Source organism: Sebastes umbrosus, chromosome 18 (genome assembly GCF_015220745.1).
Source record: "Sebastes umbrosus isolate fSebUmb1 chromosome 18, fSebUmb1.pri, whole genome shotgun sequence".
Taxonomy (NCBI): domain Eukaryota; kingdom Metazoa; phylum Chordata; class Actinopteri; order Perciformes; family Sebastidae; genus Sebastes; species Sebastes umbrosus.
The window spans coordinates 27,847,084-27,870,004 of NC_051286.1; the positions used below are offsets into that span (position 1 = coordinate 27,847,084).

Below are 22,921 nucleotides of genomic sequence, written 5' to 3' on the forward strand. Positions count from 1 at the left end.
TTATTGCAAATTCACATTTAAATAAACAGAGCGCTGCTTTCATTTCAATGTTGTGCTACATTCCAGCCATCAAACATTCTAAATGTTATCCTTATGCTTTGTCATTGTCATCCATAGTCGTTAGCATAAAAACACACAATTCAAATGATTAGGAAATAAATTATTAATCTTGTAATTCGTATATATGTTAAGCTGCTCAGAGCTAGTGTTAGGAAGTTAAACAGGTCATAATTCCCTCTCTAATATCTATTTTATATTGCTGTTAAAACATCTTCTTCAAACTGGATTTATTCAAGTTTCTCGCCAAAAACTACATTTTACAAGATTACATATGAACGCATCATGATAACGTTATAATCTACCATTGATATGAACGCACCATAAGCACCACAACAGAGCTGTGTAGCTCCGTTTGACAGACGAGCCGGTCACTGTGATTACTCAGAGCAGCATCATGGGAATGAATTACAATATAAAAAGAGTCTGATTAAATTAGTTGTTCTTAAACGTATAATATGCAACCGTTGTCGGTTGCTGTTTGGAAACACAAGGCATTCAAAGTTAGCTACTCCTCGTTGGCTCTACTAGCAAGGGAGGGAGAGAGCAGCGATGGTCGAAACGAGCTGTAGAGTGAACAGAGAGAGCGACCGCAGTGAAAACAAAGCAGCAAATCAGAGAAATAAAATGTTATTTTCTGATTGTTTCCTGGCGGTTACGTTCTAAAATAATTAGGTAATCGTGATCGCGATTAATATTCGATTGATTGTGCAGCCCTACCGACGGGTGGGCCCGGCTGCTATTCTGTCTGTAAGAGGTTGTAGTTGGCTCTTCTTAAATTCTTAATGTTAGAGAGAAGATACTGGTATCATATGAAACTAAGGAATCCATTGGTACCAACCATGTCATGGTAGCCTGTCGGGAAGAGTGCTAAATAACGCCCCAAAGTTGTACAAACATTTGGTGAGGAAAAACCGGCATGGCCATTTTCAAAGGGGTCCCTTGACCTCTGACCTCAAGATATGTGAATGAAAACTCAAAAATGAACAGAGTGAGAACTGTATCTTATTAAATAAATCAGAAAGCATAATTTGCAGTTGAAAAAAGGCAATAAATCGCAACGTATCTCACACAATACTCAGCATATTGCAAAATGTTTCAAATTGCAACAAGATGGTAACTAAAGTATCGTGATAATATAATGTATTGTGGGGCCTCTGGTGATTCCCCCTGCTAAGTGGTTGGTCCTCACAAGGACCTTTAGCAGTGTGTCAGTTGTTGACTATTATCTAAAAACATGCCACTCAGTTTAGCCCTGCCTGTACGGCTAGCATATTCAGTAGTGCAAATTCAGGTCAGGTCAAAGCAATAATGAATGTTTTCTACTATTGCAGGTGCACAACCATACTTTAGAGAGCACAGTGCGCTTACAATGACGTACTGACAATGTAGTCAGTACGTCGGTGCAATGTAGTCGATTTATCTATTGACCATAATGCAATGTTTGAGTGCCTACTGCCTTTACTTTTACAGCAAGAATCATGGCGTATTACCTTCCATTTAGAGTTGACGTTTTAAAAATATTATCTTTCGTTTTTCCAACTGTGCCGTATTGAACCATGACCGTTAAGTACTAATACGCCATTAATCTCTAAATGTTTTGTTTTCACATTTTTGCTTGACTGGATGTCCGATTCAAAAAATAATGGATGCCTGAACTTTTCAATACACAGTTTGAACACTCCCAACAAGCTCTTTGGCCAGTGTGTACTCATCCAAACCTGTCAATTTATGTGATCACGTGTGAGATTAAACAAGTGTAACTGACCTATGTCTAATATGTCTGCGTACTAACCAAGTAGCTCTTTAAGTCTGTCACCCCATTTCCTCTGAGAGGGACTTTGTATAAACCAAAGGAAACCAAAATCAACACCAGTGACCCAAAATAACTTCTGTTTGGGAATCTCTTGGAAAATGACTGGCAAGCACAAACCAATTGTTTAACTGGTGTGTGTCTCACTGCCAGTGTTATCCAAAGTACCTCTCTGTACAGACTGCTTCTGTTTTTCCTAAATTACTTGGTCTAATTGGTGAGCATTTACACCTTAAAACACCCTAATAGAATTGGCAATGAATCTCTAAACAAATGAGTGTAGATCTACTTATGTGGCGTTGACCTTTGGTCTGGTATAATCTGAGCATACTCGCTACCTCATTGCCTGCTGCTGAGTGTTCTTACTGTTCTACTCTACAAAGTTTTGTATCCTAAAACAATCCTGAAAGAGGTACCAAGTGACAAGTATGCCAAACTATTATACAACCTAAGAACTAAGTAGAGTTGGGTAGTAATGATGTTTGAGCATTCGTTCTAAAAGAACACATAGGTTGGAACTATGCATATATCTATTCTCTACAATTACAAAGTACAAACGTCAGAAGATAGCAAGTGCTACTCACCCACCTTTTAAGTGGTTACGTCTTAAGTTTGATCTCGAGTGACAGCTGATGGGTACGTGGTTTGTTTACGTGACGTAACGTAAAGCTTGCTGTTAGGACACAGTGTCACTCTCTCTGAGTTCTCTGCCATCATTATTCAAATATCTGTTTCTTTTATCATTCAAATATATATAAAAAATTTGAATATTTGTTGACAGCCCTAGTCAGTAGCATAACTGTGATAAAAATTGATAACATTAATTAGGGATGCATCGATACTGGATCGGATATCGGGCCGATACTGACTCAAATAGCTGGATCGGGTATCGGTGACAATGGGGCCGATATATTCAATTCAATTCTATGTTTATATACCATATACATTATATACTGGCATTTCAATTCCTGTTTGGGTTTTGACCAATTTGTTGCTGCATTAAAAAGTTTTACACCTGAATTGTAATTCCTGTCAATTTTGAAGATTTTTTTGACCAACTTGTCTGTGTACGATAAAAAGCCGATTAAAATCTGCAAAGTTTCCCTTTACTTACACATCCTCAAAAACAAACATTAAAACACGCCAGCTACTTAAAAAAACAACACACGATTGGCCTTAGCCTTCTGCCTCCATTTTTAAAATCCTTGTGCCGTTGTGACTGGCCGGGAAAACAGGCCTTCAAATTGGGTTAGGGGAGCTGCGTCTCCCTCAGGCTCCCTTTGCTGGAGCAAATGTGACAGCAGGGCGTGTTGGGGGGTTGAGCCCAGCTCCAGGGGAGGTTGGCTGAGTTTTGCCCTAATATGGACACGGGCTGGGGGAGGGGAGGGGGGGTCACCACCACAATGGCAGCCTTGCTTCTCTCTGCTGTATCATTGACTCTCTTTATCCGTCCCTCTTACAGTCTACTTCACATAGCAGCACAGGATTCAACTGTTTTGGTCTACTAACCGTGCTCTAAACACTCTACACACACTGAAGAACTCTTTAGCAGTTAGGACTCGTACGTCAAGCACAGCTCATGTTGCTCTCTGAAATGCTCTCAACTCAGAAACCATAGCATATCACACAGCCACACGTTCACACACACTTGAGTCAGTGACACTGAAGCACTGTATGCAGCAGCAGTACTCCGATCTGTTCAGTGCTGGCTCTGCGTGCCCTCTGGTTCACTCAGCTGGGACTGCTGCCTAATTTTACACTTGCTCATTACAAACTCACCACTATCCCTCCTCAACATCTGGCCTGTGCTGTAGAGAGAGAGGGAGAGGGACACTGATAATGCCAACAGAGACTCACAGTGGTCATTTTTTCTGTTCACAGAGCTGAGGAGAGAGGGGGGGGGGGGGTCATTGGACGTAGTAAACAACTCAGAGAGGCTTCTGTCAATGCTGAGAAAGAGAAAGTGGGATAGAGAGAGACAGACTGCCTAAGCACATAAGAGTGCATGAAGAGAACAATACAAGGAGGGAAAAGAAAAGGCAAAATGCATGTAGGAAAGTTAAGGAGGGCGTTTTGGTATTTGGAGAGGAGGAGGAGGCAGAGTGGCTGTCTGGCTACTAGCAGCCATTGCAGCGTAGAGTGGGACTCCAGGCGTAGAAATTCCTCCTACGTCTCTGCTCAATGCCACTTCTGTTCTGCCAAACCCTGCATGTCAACAGCACTGCAGATACAAAGGGAACCATGTCTGTGTGTGACTGAGTCTTGTGTGAAACTAGTGTCACCGAGTGTGTACGTGAGAGCATCAAGCAATCTCCACCACTAGCTGGGTGGAGGCACCCGAGCTAGGCTAACAGAAGCTACCTTGACCCCGGAAGCAAGGTAATCCTAATCAATATACTCAAACAGATGTGCTACTGCTGCCATAGATATTACCTAAAAACAATAAAACTAATCTAATGTATTTATCCAAAACAACTTGCCATACTGAAGGTGGATACATGTTTTGCATCGAAGGGAAGTGAACTAGAGCTGCTCATTATTGCTAGTTATCGTATTGTGATATTGTGACTGGATAATGTCGAGGATTTATGTTATTATACTATGCTACTTATTACTACTTAAATTGAGTCCATTTGTAATCTTTGGTACCTCTAAGCAGTAAGTAAAAGATGTTCTGAACCTTAAGGAACAGTTTGTCATTATTTGGGGATTAGCTTATTGGCTTTATTGCAGAGAGATAGATGAGAGAATTAATCATTTAAATATGAAGCTGCAGTTAGCAGCTGGTTAGCTTAGCTTAGCAAAAAGACTGGAAACAGCGAGTCTGGCCCTGTCCGAAGGTAACAAAGTCCACCTACCAGCCCCTCTGAAGCTCACTAATTAACACGGTTAAAGGTAGGGTTGATAAGAAACTAGCAAGAGTAAACTCACTAAACAACTCTTTTTCCAATGAAAGTAGCAGCTAGCAGCACTAGCTCCAAAAGCCCCCAAATCTAGAGAGAAAGTTGCCAAGTCGGCAACACTGACAGTCTGTCCCTTCAGGCCTCCCACCAAAACCTCTTCCCCACAATTATCATTATGAACATAAACATATCATAATGAACGTAAACAACGAACATGGCTATTGTTGGTACTCACAGCTGTCAAGCTAGCAGCTTGTAGTTTGTGACCCGGCAGCCATGTTAAGATCAGTTGAGGAAATACCAACCACCGCCCACCAACCGGAGCAAACTTTTCTGATTTTACAGTTAAACCGTGCACTACAAGATGACTCTGAAAACATTTGAAGTGAGAAATAGGCATTTCAGTAACAGAATATTGATTAGTATTTGATCAGAGCTGCCTAGTTTGACCGTTTGATCAGAGTTTGCGAGTGATTGACAGCTGCCTCCGTTGAGTGAACAGCCAATAGGAACGCTCTCTCTCCCGTCACGGGCTAGATTATCTAAAGCCTGAAAACAGAGCCATGAGGAGGTGCAGAAGTCAAGTTTTCACTCAGAACACTTGAATTACAATATGCTGAAAGGTTATTATGGCATTTTTGCCATATGATGCCAAAAATATACTGACTACTGCAGCTTTAATTCATACTTGTTAATCCACACAAAACTGGCACCACTGTGTCTGGCCAAGAGACAGTCTGTAAAAGCATCAATTGTCATTTTTACACCTCAGTTTATCAAACTAAGAAATCAAGAAAACTAAGAAGCATTTGCCAAAATGTTGAACTATTCCTTTAATAGCCTACTCAAGTTAAGATAAATTATCACAAATTCATATACCTGCATTATCATTATCATTATCTGCATGATTGATAATGATCCTCTCATTTTTTTCTTATCTAAATATCTTACAAAACCCAAATAATCAACCCTAAAACAAAGGTAGCTTCATATTACCAATATTGGGATATTTGATTTTGCTAATATTGAACCACTTACTGTTCATCCTTCAACACTGAGCTAGAGGACACAAGATGCTGAGATTATTGTTCACAGCTCAGAGTAATAGTCTCTAGGCAATTTCTGCAAAAACAGGCTATACCAACGCAGGGAGTGGGGCACAGAGGTGCTCCTTGAGAAAACAAACCTGTTTCATGGCTTTCCATGGACGCTGGCTCTACTGTGAAGGATCAGTGCTAATCACTTCAGATCGGTCTAGCAGACGACAATTGACCTTTACAGACCATGACTTTGGTTTCTGTCATCAGACAAGTCTGTTGGCTCGACCGAGGCCAAGATCAGGTGCACTTGCTCAGTTAGTCATACAACATATCTAGGTCAATTGTTTTTGTTTCCTCCTTACGCTGCTTTCACTTTGATACCTCTGAGTCTGCATGCTGTAGATCTGGTATCCCTGCCTGGTAAGTGAAAGTCTAGCTCAACACACACACACACACACACACACACACACACACACACACACACACTCAGTTACAAATAGAGGAGCCTGTACAAAGCACGATGTCAGAGAATAGGAAGTCTGACTACTGAAAGTGATAAGAGTGCTATGTTAACCTTTGACAAATTGAGACTAATTTCAACTGAACATATCTATATTTTTACACACACAGACTGCACAATTACCCATGCATAGTTGTATGTATACTAAAGTTTTGGTAGGACTGCAGCTTGTATGCAACACAAAGAAAATATCCATTTTTCTTGCAACACCCTCTGGACCTCCAAATAATGATGTAATCAAATTATCAAGACTAATAACCAGCATTAATCATCACAATCCCAACACACAGTCTTCAGGATCAGAGTTCAAGCCATTACTTTGCAGCTCACGCACACACGGGCACACACACACAAACACAGTAAATCAGTTTTGACACAGTCGGTGCCCTGCCCTGACCGAACTGCTGTTGTTTTGTTCACTCCACTGGTTTTTAAAGCGTGACGGCTGTCCTCTTAATATTCCTGCTCTCTCAGACTGTTAGCTTGTCATGAACAATAAACAGCTGTAAATCTCTGGATTCCTGCACCTGCTGAGATCAGTGAGAGTGCTGCTGAATTGCAAAAAGCCGGTCAGAGGCGAAGGCCAAGATCACTCTGCGAGCTGTGGAAATGCAGAAAAAACAGGTGGCTTGGCAGCACGCAGTCAGCTCTCTAATCTCTGTCAAGGTTAAATACTATACTTTTTATACATTCAGCTAGTGGTGCACTCTGTGATGCATATTTGTATCACAAACTGTTTTTAAACTCAACAACTGTAAATGCATTCAAACTCACAGATGTGGCAGAAGCATCATACTGAAACAGCAAAAGGAGAAGTGGCTTGCAGGTAATTTCACTTCATAAACCAGAAAGCGGGATTCACAGAGCAGAAGTGTGACAACGTTTGCCGTTTGTTAAATGGCAATCAACTCTGTAAAGAGATGCGTGATCAAAATTGCTGATTTATAGCACCTGTGTAGCATGACACAAGTAGGACAGGTGACAAAGAATGAGACTCTTTGTCTTGTAGTTTCATAACTTTCAACCTATTTGTTCTGTATCATATTCTCCAAATCTTTCCAATTTTCCAATGGCCTAGAAAGCAAGATGCTTTGGGCATTTGTGCATTAATAAACTGGCAAAGCAAAGAAGCCGGTGGTTCAAAGTAGTTTATATAAAATCGATAGGACAGATGGTGTGCATTTTAAATGACCCAGTCGTACCACCACTCAGGTTTGTTTAAAAAACAACAGGTTACTTATCTGAAAGAGGCAGCATGACACCTTACAAAGCTAAATAATAGGGGTGGGGAAAAAATTTGATTCATCTATGTATCACGATTTATTTTTATTTTTTTTTCGATTTTGAAATAGATTTTTGAATGCCAGAATCAATATACCGTAAGTGCTTCATTTAAGTCTATGCAGAGGTAGAAGGAAGTTACCGCTTTTATTGTTGTAGTCTGAGTAATGTGACATCATATCCGTCCCGTATCCGTCAACCAAAACAAACCACAGCGAGCCGAAACAAGAAAGTAAAAAATGGCGGAGGGTCAGTGTGGATACGACCTGCACCCTCACATTTTAAATCCAACGTGGTAAACACTACACATCCAGTAAAGGATGGAGACACTTTGGGTTTCATAAATTGACAGGAAAAGCAGAGCTGGACATCACGACTAAAGCTGCATGCTAACTCTGTCACGGACAGGAAACGTTATCGTATTGCAGTAACGTGCAGTCAAGCCAGCCGCCATTCTCATCTCCGTGGTCAAATCAGCTCAACTGTACAGCACCCAGATACTGACATTTATGTTAAATGCATTCAAACGGCCCCAATGGAGAAAATACTGCTAATTTGTGAGAGAAATGTCTTTATTCTTTGATGCCTGACAATGACTGATATATTTGTCTTCAGGACATCTCTGACTACATACATGCAGAAAATCAAACATTTTTACTGTATCAATTTAGATATTTCTCAAAGTAAAAGTTCCTAGAAGTGTATGACTCAACTTTTTCCCATGGTCTAGTGTTAAAAAAGTCATAATATCGAATTGCAATACTTGTAGAATCGCAATACATATCGGCACCCAAGTATTGTGATAGTATTGAATCAAAGCAGGTGAGAGTTCAAATAAATCTTGAAAAAAAGAACATCCTTAAACATTGCTGTGCATTAGCACATGTGAGCTATGTGTTTTGGAAGTTGGAGGGTTTGAAACCCTCTTAGTTAACCCCCTAAAAAAATCCATTTCCTATTATAAAACAAGCTTGAATGATTTCTGTGGAGAGTCTATGTTGTTTCATCAGAAAGTAACATTATGACAAACCAAAAGAAAAGCATAGCAACAGTAATACTGGAGCACTTGAGGGGTAATAAACTCAACAGGACTGACAATTACAAGCACGGCCTCTGCACAGTACAGTATTAGCCAGCGAGAGCATACTGAGACTGCACACAGCAAACAGACTCACAGAGAGCTGTTGTCCCGCTGACAGGATGTGAGTATGAAAAGTGAAACGTGAGCGGGAAGTGTGCGGGGTCATAAAGCAGCGCAGTTCGACACACACTTATTATCACAGACGGACAGATAAAGAGACGGGTAGTTTGGGGTAAAACAGGAACTTGGAGCAGACAGATTTGCATGGCGACACCGCCATGGTTGACTAGACATAAATAACTAATTTCCTGAAAGTAATAAAAAACAGGAGGAGATCGAGGCCGTCCAACAATGAATAAAAATATTGGAGAAATTTGACTGGAGGACATTATTCCTGGTGAACATTGAAGGCTGGTGGCTTAATACACTTTAAGCTTTTAAGAGATAAGCTGTTCTAACAGCTGAGATTCATTAATCCTGCTTTGCCAAATTGTGGGACTGAAAAGGCTCCTTGTGTAAGTGGGTACACAATTATGGCTAAAATGATAACCCTGAGTAGTCACAGGCCTTTTTCATTTTGACTCGTCATTGTAAGAAAAAGCACAGGGGTTACTAATACTGTTAATGCTGGCGTTGTTGTATTCAAATGTCCCATTAAAGGTGCTAAATGCAAGATTAGGAGTATTTCTATTGCCTATTGCTGCCGGCTACCAGCGCTAACGGTGCTAACAGCACTAACAGTGGAAACAATGCAACAGTGCTAACAGAGCTAGCAGTGTTTACCTGAGGGGAAACCCGAGGGTGGGCGCCACACCGCCATCAGTCGAGACGCCGTTATCAGCTGTAACCTCTGTATGAGAACAGTAGCCGTGAGTTAGCCAGTGGGGCACGCTCACATGCACTAACATGCAATAAAAGCATGAGCGGCCATTCCCGGCTGTGTCAAGAAAGCAAGGAGAAGCTCGGATTACAACACACACAGAGGGAGAGTGACTTCATTCTCTGCTCAGGTAGACATTACTCCTCTATATCTTTACATTAGGGATGCTAGTTTTGAAAAATGTTCTTAACCGATAACCGACCCTTGTTAACCGATTATGAACCGTTAACTGACAAGATTTGTACCTCGCATGCAGCGGTGCGCCAGCTGTAGTGTATGAGCACAACAGGCAATGGAGTCATAGCTGTGAACGTAGCAGTGTGTGTACAGTTTATTTGTCGGTAAATAAATGCTACAACTCCTCCGCTCCGCTCAAGCCATGGATGTATAAAGAGAACTGGATCCAGCGTTGGAGGCGGGGGCCCCGGTCATTCCTATGAAAGTTGCTCATTGGCGCATAAAGCCTAAGTGTCTCGACTTCCGTCTGGAAAAGCACCCGGATCTTGGGCACATGCAACATGCGCAGTAGCGTCCGCTCGGTCACATGACTCGGTCACAACGTCACGGTGTCGTCACGGCTTGCGCTCCAGCCTCGGTCTGGGTCTCACTCACAGAATGGAGGAAGGGAAATAACTGTGGATTCGGATCGACGACCGGCGCACTTCTTGGGGGCTTGGCTCAAGCAAGCTCGAGAGATCGGAGTCAACTTCCTGTATCCTGCAACTCTGGCTCCACCTCTTAAGGTGGGCTGTTAAGGTGGAACAGCTTTTATCCAAAAAGGATGAGCCGCTCCTCTGAGCCGCTCATCATTTTAATTAATTATTAACTTTTCTTTTAACTGTTTTAACCGATAGCGTTAATCGGTTAAAATGCTTAATGTGGGTTAACGATAAAACGGTTCATTATTAACATTCCTACTTTACATAGACAATAGTTATCTGCTGCTGTATTAATGCTCTGGATATCGTATAGAGCACCTTTGAGCCACGGCAGTGGGGCAATGCAAAATGCAAAATGTCAGGACCCTGAACCTGCAGGACCCTGCATGCAAAATGTCAGGATCCTGAACTTGCAGGACCCTGCATGCAAAATGTCAGGACCCTGAACCTGCAGGACCCTGCATGCAAAATGTCAGGACCCTGAACCTGCAGGACCCTGCATGCAAAATGTCAGGACCCTGAACCTGCAGGACCCTGCATGCAAAATGTCAGGACCCTGAACCTGCAGGACCCTGCATGCAAAATGTCAGGACCCTGAAACTGAAACAGCTAAATGGAATTCAGCCATCATTTATTTTCTTGCTTTGGCATGTCAAAATGTCTTTAAATTGTCCTATTATTGATAGTAATTACTAATCATAAATGGTAAATGGCCTAGAATTTACAGTATATAGCTCCTTTCTAGTCTTCCGACCGCTCAAAGTGCTTTATACTACATGTCAGCATTCACCCATTCACACACACATTCATACACTGATGGCAGAGGCTGCCATGCAAGGAGCCAACCTGCCCATCAGGATCTAATCTAAATACTCATTCACACACCGATGGCTCAGCCTTCGGGACGCGACCTTTGTCATGTGGAGGGGCTGGGGATCGAACTGCTGACCTTCTGACTGGTGGACAACCCGCTCTACCTCTAAGCCACAGCCGCCCCGTAAAGTCCCTATGGACCCTTGGTCCACCCACAGATGTTTTCATTTATTTTCTGAAGTTGCAGTCACACACCAACATGTCATATGCATGTGGTAAAGACACAGAAACAAGCAGAGTAGGGATGCTGCATTTATATGCACTTTACTTTAGCGCTTTACTAAACTACACCTACACTGCCTCCATCGAGCCCAATCACTTTCACCAGGAGAATCCACTCAGTATTAATACTGCTTTCCAGAGAGTCCTGGGTAAATACAGTATTGGCAATAAACAATAAAAAAAATATAGAGCGTGTGTCATAACAAGCACATCCATTGTTATTAGTACACCCCAGCATATGTTCAACCAACTTCAACCTGAACAGACGTCTAGTAGGGCTGGGCAATATATCCATATTATATCGATATGTGATATGAGACTAGATATCGTCTTAGATTCTGGATATCGTAATATTGTAATATGGAATAAGTGTTGGCTTTTCCTGGGTTTAAAGGCTACATTACAATAAAGTGATGTGATATTCTGAACTTACCAGTCTGTTATAGGTGTTCTATTATTTGCCTTTAACCACATAGTCATTATATCCACATTAGTGATGATTATTTATAAAAAAATCTCATTGTGTAAATATTTTGTGAAAGCAGCAATGGTCAACTCTACAATATCGATATTGATTTGGTAAAAAATATTGTGATATTTGATTTTCTCCATATCGCCCAGAGCTAGTACATATTAGAAATACACAATAAAAAAAATAAAGAGCGTGTCATAACAATACATCCAACCAACTTTAACCTGAACAGATGTCTAGTCAGAATGAGTGAACACGCCTGTTTGGATGTCAAATCAAACGCCTTCATATGGTTGTTGCAATGATATCTTATGAAAACTAAAAAGGAGGATATATCATTTTATTATTTTAATTTTTCAAACTTTTTCCTCTCCATCTTCATGTTACTGTATACAGTTTATTTCTCTTTCACTATTTACTGTGTCTCACACACTCACACACACACACACACACACACACACTCGCACACACACTCGCACACTCGCACACACATCCAATCTGTTAGCTGAGCATCTGAGGCTGGAGAGCCAGTGAGAAGTCTGTTGTGTTTTCTGTTCCAGCCCAGATGGCAGCATTGGCTGAGTCAGCGGTGGCTGGTGGTCCGCAGTAAACTGGATGATTAGTCGTTGACAACAGGAGAAGAGCTGAGCACTAAGAGCCAGGAGCTGAGGAGCTGAGGGACTTCTTAGCCAGTTTGTTCAGTCCAAATTAAATAATGATTTCAATAAGTGTACTGAGAGTGTTCAGCTTCTCCTGAAAGGATGTGCACAATGTAGCCATGAACTAACAATTACTTTGTCCAGGCCATACCTGAAAACAGTTGCTAAATTTGCTTTAGCTTAAAAATAACGGCTGTTACTTTCTATTTATTTCCTTTTGGTGCAACGGTGACGTTCTCATTCTTCAGTTGAACACAGGAGGAAGAGGAACTCTAATTTGACACACATAAACAAATGTGTGATCACCAGAGACAGTCTAGCAGTGCTGCAGGCTAACCTCAGTTGGCATCAAAAGTGCGATAATGATATAAGAAGGATTCACACTGCTTGTTCAGCTAAAACCTCAAATATGATATTAGACTTGGCACAGTGCTGGAAGGAAATCCTTCAGAATGTATCATATAGTGTCACAAAGCAAATTGTGATTCATAGTTGGGCTCTAACAAACAAAAAATGCTGCAGCAAGCATTTGGAGTTTGAGAGCAGCTTAACTGCAAATATCACATTACCATTATCCAGCCTGGTGAGACTTTAAAGCAGCACATTTCAGCAGCTGGATGCCTCTCTGTAATATGACTGTAATGGCTGTAGTCATCATATTTCACACATCAGAAGGCAGCAATGCCAGCTTTCTAACCGTGTTTCAGGTGGAAGCTGTGTTTCTTTGATCATGTCAACACGTATTCAACCCAAAAGTGATGGATTGTATGCACTGCTGTGTAGTTTTGCTTTAGCTTTGACATCAATGCATATTTTACATTGCGATTCGATATTACAATTTGTTGCGATTTTTGTTAACTATTTTAACACTAGACCATGGGGAAAAGTTGAATCATACACTTCTAGAGGCTTTTACTTTGGAAAATACAGTATCTAAATTAATACGGTAAAAATGTTTGATTTTCAGCATGTATGAAGTGAGAGATGTCAAATATATCAGTTATTGCCAGGAATTGTTAATAAATTTTTTTCAAGCAACCCAAAAATCAAAGAATAAATACATTTCCCTCAAATTAGAGGTATTTTCTTTTTAATCTATAAGGGACATGTAATGTTTTATACTTCTGGTGAATATAATTCAATCAATCTTGTTTCCATATATGTATGTTGTATACACAGTTCCCTTAGTTAACACCTTATTTTGAAAACCAGATGTAGTCACACGTGTATACTTCCGGTAACTCCGCCAAGTCCATCTCTAGCTCTCCCGTCAGCTCCGTTCTCTTTATCCATCCATGGTCAGCTCCATCGGGGCCGTTTCAATGCATTTAACATAAAAGTCAGTATATGGGTGCTCTACAGTTGAACCGTCGGCCCATTTGACCACGGAGATTAGAGTGCTGGCAAGCTGGACAGCACGTTACCGCCATACGACAACGTTTCCTGTCCATGAAAGAGTTAGCATGCAGCTTTAGCCGTGATGTCTAGCTCTGCTTTTCCTGTCAATGTGTGAAACCCAAAGTGTTTCCATCCTTTACTGGATGTTTGGTGTTTACCACGCTGGATTTAGCATGGGAGGGTGCAGGTCGTATCCACACGGACCCTCCAGCGTTTTATACTTTCTCGTTCTAATAATACATCCATGGTTTTGGCTCACTACCACTTTGTTTGGGTTATTGAAACAGATATGCTGTCACGTAACTCAGACTACAACAATAAAAGCATAACTTCCTTCTACCTCCACATAGACTCAAATTAAGCAAATATATCGATTCTGGCATTAAAAAATATATAATTAAAAAAAAGGATTGCAATACATTGATTTTTTTCCACCCCTTGTATTTATGCATTCTTTTCTTATTGTATTTTCTTCAGAAGTTGTGGGAACGCTCTTTTTGTGGCAGCCTAGCAGTGCTAAATAAGTACAAAAGAAACACCGCGATGCAACACAAAGGCTTTCCCCCGTGCTCGCCTCAGGCAAACTGTAATGCAACGACAGGTTAAAAACCACAACGTGGAAAATGGCAGTGTTTGAGAGGGTGTGAGATGCCATATCCTGTTATTCTGTCATAGACGCAAACACTGAGCCGTGAGAGAACAAAACTACAAGACTTTAAACTGCAATCCGACAGTTACTGCTCTGCCAGAGCACGCGCACACACATGCATGCACGCGCAGACACATGCACACGCACGCACACACACTGCATTCAGGCTCTGCCAAGACACATTTGTAAAGTCTGACATGTCTTTTTGCTCTTTTCAGTGTTTGAACATTTGCTGCACCACATCGCTTCAGCGCACCATCTGAACCCTTTACGTGGTTCACAAGCGCCACACAAAACCCAACATGAACTGATTAGTCAGTTTACATGAGCCTTACACTTGTAATAAAGGAGAAGATTCTCAGGTGATGAGTATAGTATATATAGCATTGCTAAACCCAGTCTGCTGGGACATAGGGCCCATCACTGGGATGTTCCAAAGAAATGCATCGACTGGTCACTCAAGCAATATTCTTTAGTTTTAAACATCCATATAAACATTCTGGGAAGGGGGGGGGCATAACATAATGATGATAACATATGGCCTAAGCGACAGTCTATCATCACCGAAAACAGTGCAGTGTGTCTTATGACTGCTTTTTAGAGGATTTTTTAAGATATGTTGTTCTTATTTATTGGCTTTTATTGTTATCATCTCACTCATCTTCAACATCTTAAACGACGCAACAGCTCCAGCAGGGGACCCCAAACTTCCCTTTCCCGAGCCACATTAACCAGCTCTGACTGGGGGATCCCGAGGCGTTCCTAGGCCAGTGTGGAGATATAATCTCTCCACCTAGTCCTGGGTCTTCCCCGTGGCCTCCTCCCAGCTGGTCGTGCCTGGAACACCTCCCTAGGGAGGCGCCCGGGGGGGCATCCGTACTAGATGTATCTATTTATTTGTTACATTTTGTTTTAAAAGTTAAGAAAGCAATGTTTAAGTCAAGCCCGATGTTGTCTTACACATAAAATAATGATCCCAATCACTTCCACACAGTGAGACATACAGCTTATTAATCAAACACTGGTATATCGGATCGGTACTCGGCCAATACCCTAAGTCCAAGTATCAGTATCGATATCATGACTGAAAAAGTCGGACCGTGTATCCCTACAAAGCAAGGAGAAAAAAATTGAGTTTTAGAGACTTTGTTTCCTGCATTCTGGTGACTTTTAAAGAATGGAAATAACAAAATAATTAGTACACTGCAACAGCATTTTATGTTAAATAGGTCTACTTTTAATTTTACTTTTAATTCTCAGGAAAGAAAATTGAATAATTTGCTCCTCTGGCATGAACTTGTGTGAATCTCTGGTATAACCTAGGCAAATTCTCATCAGTTTTCATTCATTCATTCATTTGTGCCCTGCTTGAGTATTTCTTTCTCTTAGTACCCTCCATGTCCTTCTCCTTCTCTCACTCACTGAAGGTCCTTTCAGACACAATGTGACAACGGCACCACTGCACTCTGAAACACATTATTTCCAATGGCTTGTGCCACGCCACGCCGGCTTTGCTGTGATGCTGTGATGTGTGGCGGGTGCAGCTCAATCATGCAGATATGAGCAGCAGGCTGTGTAATACGAGTGAACAAAGTCATTATTATTTTTTTGTGATCACTTAGATTATGGCCATATAGCTTGTAACGGTGTCTGTCAACAAACAAATAAAAAGCATGCTTTAGGAAAGTTTCGGAAAGGTGCTTAAAAGGTTTTGAGCCCTGTACTATTACTACTATTAACCATCATGCACTAAATAAAATAGAGATGCACTGCAGTGCAGACACAAAATGCAGATTGGAGAGACAGACCATAAGTGTTGTTCAATAAATGTTTACTTAAATTAAGAAATTTTGAGTACCATTTGTTATTATCAAGCGGTTATATTTTATCAGATGGAGGAAAAAAGAAAACCAGCCAAACAAATTGGCAAAAAAATCGGCATCATATATCAGCCTTGGTTTACACTTGGTTTTATCGCCACATCATATGTGATTCTTTTTATATCTTGCTGATTATAGAAATGACTTTGCATCTTTTCCTTTCGGGGCTATATGAAGCTCTGCGTGCCCTAACTCGTCCCCATGGTGTTAAAGTGAATACTGAGGCACACACAGCTAGACAAGGCCATGCAAAGAACATGCAAAGCAACTTCTACCATGAAGAGATCAGGTTCATCCACAACAGCCATTGTCCACAATGTTTAAGTCACTGAATTCAACCAGCATTCCAGAAATGCTGCAATTACAGGCTGGCATACCAACCGACTCAAAACACATATGCACACACGTGCACGCACACACATACACACACACTGTTGTTGAGGAGTGCAGCTGTTGCTGTATGTCCTCTCCAACAAAAGAGCGCCATTTTGGTGCATTGAGAGCCACCATAAAGCACATTCCTCTCACAACCACCAAGATTTGGTCTCTCAGGCTGGTTTTAATGTAAAGCTGGCGACAAATATAGAACTCATTTGGAGTCCTGACACTTTTTAAGACCAGACAAGACAATTCAGTGTTACTGTGTTGCAGACAGCAAACCAATGTGGACTCAAATCTTGGAAAATCCTTTCTAATATATATAACTAATTTCTTAAACAATCAATACCAACCATGGAACTATAGCCCCCTACCACATATACTGGATGGGACTGGGTACCACCACCTATACCTCAACACTGCAATGACTCATAATACTGGACTGAATCAACCATGGACAATGATGTACAGTATTGCTGCTGTTGGATGTAATGAAGTATGTGCTCCAATAACATCCCATGGGGTGAAATCGAGTCAGTCATTGGCAGCTCATGTCAGGAGGAGAGAAAGAAACAGCTGCTGTCGTCGGGTATTTACAACCATAGCCTGAGACCATAAACTAGTTCATTAAAGTAGGAGAATAGGGCTCTTCTACCGGTTAGACGGGCTGAGAAGATCACACAGTAGAACAGCAGAAAGGAAACATGTCAGATTTTGTTCCAACCACCTGCCAGAGTGTGTAGCCTCCAGTACATAGATGTAGCCTACAGCAGCACATAGACTCTACACAGTAGTTTGAACGCAGTGATCGCAGATGGAAAGAGTTGTTCAACTGTTAAAACTTGCTATAACTCGGACCCAAAGCATTTCACTTCACCCACTCACTCATTCACTCATTCATTCAAGCGATTCTGGGTCGAAATAAAGCAATAACCGAATGATTGGGTGCACTAACAACCAGAACACTACAATGAAGTGATGTGGCTCCGACTAGGCTGCTACTGGCAGGCTAGTGCTAGCCCGCCTGTTAGCCTGTTAGCCGGCTAGCCAGGGGGGCACTGTTGTCAAGCAAGTCCAGCAGAGGCTATTTCCTCTACTAAATCGCCAGAGAGACTAAATAAGGCACGGCACGGCACGGCACGGTGCTGAATCAAAGCATAACGTTTACCGCCACCAAGGAACTAAGTTCAGCGCTCAGCGGCGGCTAATGGTAGCTAGCAGGTTAGCTTCGTCCTCCCGGCATCTCTCCCATGAGAACGAGAGAACCATGATGTATTAACAGAACGTCAACTCTCTGACAGGCTCTGATTTGACGAGGACACACTATTTGGCACGACACCGGCTGAAGTAAACCACACTGAGCGCCGCTAAACACCAATAAAAGTTACTTCAAGACATAAACTCACCCGGATGTGTGTCGAGGTTCTACTTTAGAAGAAGTAATGTTGCTCTCAGCACAACTTTCACCAACCTGGTAGCTCTCTCTGTCTCCAGCAGAGACACACAACAACACACGGAGACAACACACTGAACTCAGCACACGAGCACAGAGCCCTCCCCCTCTCTCTCTCTCCCTCCCTCTCCCTCCCTCTCCTTCCCTCTCTCTCTCTCTCTCTCTCTCTCTCTCCCTACTTTGCAGATTCAGATTATTAACAGAAATATAAATCAACTAATAAATGATGGTTATTATAAATGAAGCTACCCAGCAGTATATTAGGTTATTACAATTAGCCCCACCTTTACCAGCTCCAACATTAGAGTGATGGACACATGAATACATCAATAATTATAATTGAGTTATATAACTTTATTCTGAAATGGGCCATTCTGCATAATGAGTTGACTTTTGGTACTTCAAGTATATTTTCATGCCAATACTTTTGTACTTTTACATAAGTAAGATTTTGAATGCAGTATTTTTACACTGTATTTGTACACTGTATTGCTACTCTTACTCAAGTAAAACATCTGAATACTTCTTTCCCCACTGGATGAGGAAAACTGGAAAAGGGTGTTATATTGTTTTTCCAAATAAAAATAAAGGGCCGTAGATGTGAATGTGAGAGTGAATGGTTGTCTGTCTCTATGTGTCAGTCCTGTGATAGTGTGGAGACCTGTCCAGGGTGAACCCCTCCTTCACCCAATGTCAGCTGGGATCGGCTCCAGCCCCCCCCCCGTGACCCTGAACAGGATACAGATAATGAATGAATGAATGACAATAAAAATAAGATTTTAAAAAAGAAAGTAATTGTTAGTTGCAGCCCAAACTAAGCAACCTTGAATTAGGAGTTGAAGAACTTATCATAACTTGTGCAGTTGAGATGTTTATGGTATCCAACCAAAATGCTTTTCTTTTGGCCTCCTAACACTCAGAACTGGGTCATGGTTCAGATAGCAAATCCGAGCACATCATAGTGAACTTTGTGCTTGCAACGGCCGGCCTCAGCCAGCATTAAGATTGATGGATCAAGTCAAAGGCATGTTTGAACATTAGTGGGTCTATAGAATGGGGGGCTTTCATACGAGGCCCCTGAGGGCTGCAAGGCAATGCAACAGGAACACACACAGCCTTTAAAAATGTCAAGGCTCTACAATCAAAACATACAGTCTCTTCAGTGCAAGGCCTCATGGAGCTCGCTGATGCTATTTCTGTGTGTTGCCATACCAGGTTGCCACGACGCACATCGAAGCCTCGGGTCTGTGACTGTGAGAAAAGGTCCGGAGCTCGTTGTTGTCAGCAGTGTGGTCGGAGGTATGTACAGGGTAAACACACCTCCACAGGACTATAAGGGCCAGTTAGGTCAGATGATGGGGGTCAGAGCACGCCCACGTGTTCCACTACCACAACCACTGGTTGTCATGGAGTTAGGTTTCCTTTACAGTAACTTTACACACACCCACATGCATTAAAGCTGCAGTAGGCAGATTGGAGCAAATATGATTAAAAAAATGTTATCTTTATGAAACGGTATAACTATATCCTGACAGTAGTGCATGAGACAGGTAATCTGAAAAAAATCATGTGCCTCTGCGTCCTCCAGTCCTCTGGTCCTCAGGCGTCCTCTGGCTCTCCTAATGGCATCTGCAAGATTTCACAGACCGGAGGAAAACAATCAATCAGAGCTGAGCTGTAGCCTTGCTGTCTGTGAGCAGCTGTCAATCACTCGCGAACTCCGATCAAACGATCAAACTAGGCAGCGCTGATCAAATATGAATCAATATACCTCAAATATTGTCAGTTACATATTTTGGTGTACTGTTTAGCTGTAAAATGAGAAAGTTTGGCCGCCATGTGTTGTGTCTAGAAGGGAGCCCACAAAATAGCAAATTTTTTAATCTGTTCAAAATGTACCTTAAAGGGAGATTTGTCAAGTATTTAATACTCCAATCAACATGTGAGTGGGCAAATATGCTGCTTTATGCAAACATATGTATATATTTATTATTGCAAATCAATTAACAACACAAAACAATGACAGATATTCTCCAGAAACCCTCACAGGTACGGCATTTAGCATTAAACAATATTTTCTCTCAGAACACTTGAATTACAATATGCTAAAAGGTTATTATAGAATTTTTGCCCAATGATGCCAAAAATATTCCGCAGCTTTAAGACAGTCAGTGTGTGTGTGCTTATTACTGTTCAGTGTTTACATTACACGTTATAATTATCCACTGATGTATTGTATCATGTGAGTAATGACACATTTGATCTAATGCTGGAAATAGGTCAGTGAAAGTGAACATTGAAAGTGTCACTGGTGTTTCACTACTGTAGTTCCCAAGGGGGAGGGATAGTTACAGAGTCACCCATGATACCATAGAAAATATACATAAAGACAGCAATTAAAAAGCTGAATGACAGAACGTTATGTGATAAAGCCGACATTTTCCCTATCCAGTCTATCCAAAAGGTCAACTTACGAGGACATAAGACACCTAAATGCATATACTTTACTGAAGGTTTTGGTCCACTTGTTTATGATTGTGTGAGCGCTTTGGAAAACCTCCTGATCTGCCTGCTGCCATGCTGAAAAGAGCTAAAAATTTAATATTTCCTTTTGGAATTATTAGTTTGTCATGCATTATGTCTAAATAGCCATACAGTCCAACTGTATGAAATTGTCCAAAAGTGACACTTGCTGGCGATTGTTTGTAGTGTTTCCATAACAGTTGCATTACTGAAGTATTCATCATAAAATCACAAGAACGATTGTTGTTACCATCTAAAACTCACCCTCTCACTTTGTTCAGACTGTGAAGAGATTTCACTAAATGACCCATTTGCAGTACAGGATGTATAAAATAACACTAAAACTGTTGAGCTGGAGTGCTACAGGACACAGGGACAAATCTCCTCACTGAAGCCCCATTTCAAGTTGAATCAGTTAAGATGGAACATCACAGGACATCTGGCTACATTAGTTGTTGAGCTATAAGGCAATACGAATGAGTTGAATGTGAAGTCAAATGCAGTGAAGTACAAATAATACCTCAATAAACCATAAAAAGTCAATTTAATTTATTATGTAGCAGCTGAATCTTACATTTTGGCAGAACATTGTAAACCTCCCAACAGCTTGTTGTGTACTGCAAAGACCCATACATATATAGGCACTTTCCTCTCTTTTAGATTTAAAAAAAAAATATTATTATTATTATTATTATTTTTATCTTATTTATTTATTTATTCATTCATTCATTCATTTTCCCTCTGTTGTACACTAGTGTGCCTTACTCATTATTGTCAGCTTACAGTATGTGTTTTTGTTATTATTGTCATCATGATTCCTCAACCTAGGATAAGGAGCTGGTATTCTTAAATGCCAATAAAATATGTTCACAAAATATAAATATATATATACTGTATATATGCCATATTCCAAGTATTAAAGTTACAGTTAAAGGCACAATATCTAGTACTGACAGCTGGCGTTTAAATGGCTACTACATGCTACTTTGTAGCTGTGGCCGGACCGCTCCTCCGGTGGGACTGATAGCAGTTAGCGTGTGTTGGCATCACAGAGCTAGCCTCTGACCAGCAGTAGTTGGAATCCCTTCAGCGGCTGTGTGTCTCAAACAGTCGCTGCCTTGATAACCAGCTGCACACGGACCACAGAGAGATGTGCCGAGGCTTTTTGTTATCTCTGTTGATCCGGTTGGTTAGCTTGCTTTCATGGCTGCAGAAGGCTGTGTTTGCATGCCGATTTGTTTCATATGTGGCGATGGGGTGTCGAAATGAGCAGTAGACGGGATCACACCGATCCAAAACAGAAATAGACGTTTGACGTTCCGGACCGGAATGGAAATTTCAAAGGAGAACATACTGGCTGTAGCATTGTTGTCAGAGGAGCCAGTATTTCATTTCAGCATATTTCCTTAGTAGAGCTGCTGCTCCTTTGCGTTGAAAGGAACCAGCTGAGGTGGTTCGGGCATCTAGTAAGGATGGGAGGAGGCCACGGGGAAGACCCAGAACTAGGTGGAGAGATTAGATCTCCACACTGGCCTGGGAACGCCTCGGGATCCCCCAGTCAGAGCTGGTTAATGTGGCCCGGGAAAGGGAAGTTTGGTGTCCCCTGCTGGAGCTGTTGCCCCCACGACCCGACCCCGGATAAGAGATTGAAGATGAGTGAGATGATAACAATAAATGCCCCAAAATAAAAACAATAAATAAGAACAACATATCTTCAAAATTCCTCTAAAAAGCAGTCATTTTAAATGGGTATGTTCTGTGTTCAGCAGCTTAATAGCAGAAGGGAGAAAGGACTTTGAGTAAGGATTGGTTCTCCTTAAGGGCACATTATAACGTCGGCCTGAAGGCATCAGAGAGAATTCAGCCCAAAGAATGTGATCTGGTTGGCTGATCTTTTTGTTCGTTCTCAGCCACCTGTTTCTCCCAAATTGTGCCCAAGTCCTTCTGCTGAACTCCACTAATCTTAAAGCACACTTTGACTATAATATTTAGACTGTTCTTGTCCTTCACAGACAACCCGTTAAACCAGCAGGTAAAAGAAAAGGTTAAAAGGCTTTCAATAAAAGAACGGTAAAAGACTGATCACAGACATTAAAAGAATTAAGCCCCCGCATTAAATGAATCCTTTGTTGAGCCCGTTTGACAATCAGTTCGGTGTTTACATCACATTTAAGCTGTGA

General features: G+C 41.4%; 1 protein-coding gene across 3 annotated transcripts in view; it reads right to left on the reverse strand.

Annotated features, from left to right (window-relative positions):
* Positions 1 to 18,337, reverse strand: part of fam49a (family with sequence similarity 49 member A) — a 54,904-nt gene extending 36,567 nt beyond the window's left edge. For 2 of the 3 annotated variants that reach the window (XM_037750313.1, XM_037750312.1), the window contains exon 1: positions 18,172 to 18,337. The gene's annotated coding sequence lies outside the window, so the exon portion shown is untranslated. The remainder of the gene's footprint in view (positions 1 to 18,171) is intronic. The other variant, XM_037750315.1, reaches the window with a different exon arrangement.
* Positions 18,338 to 22,921: the final 4,584 nt, after the last annotated feature.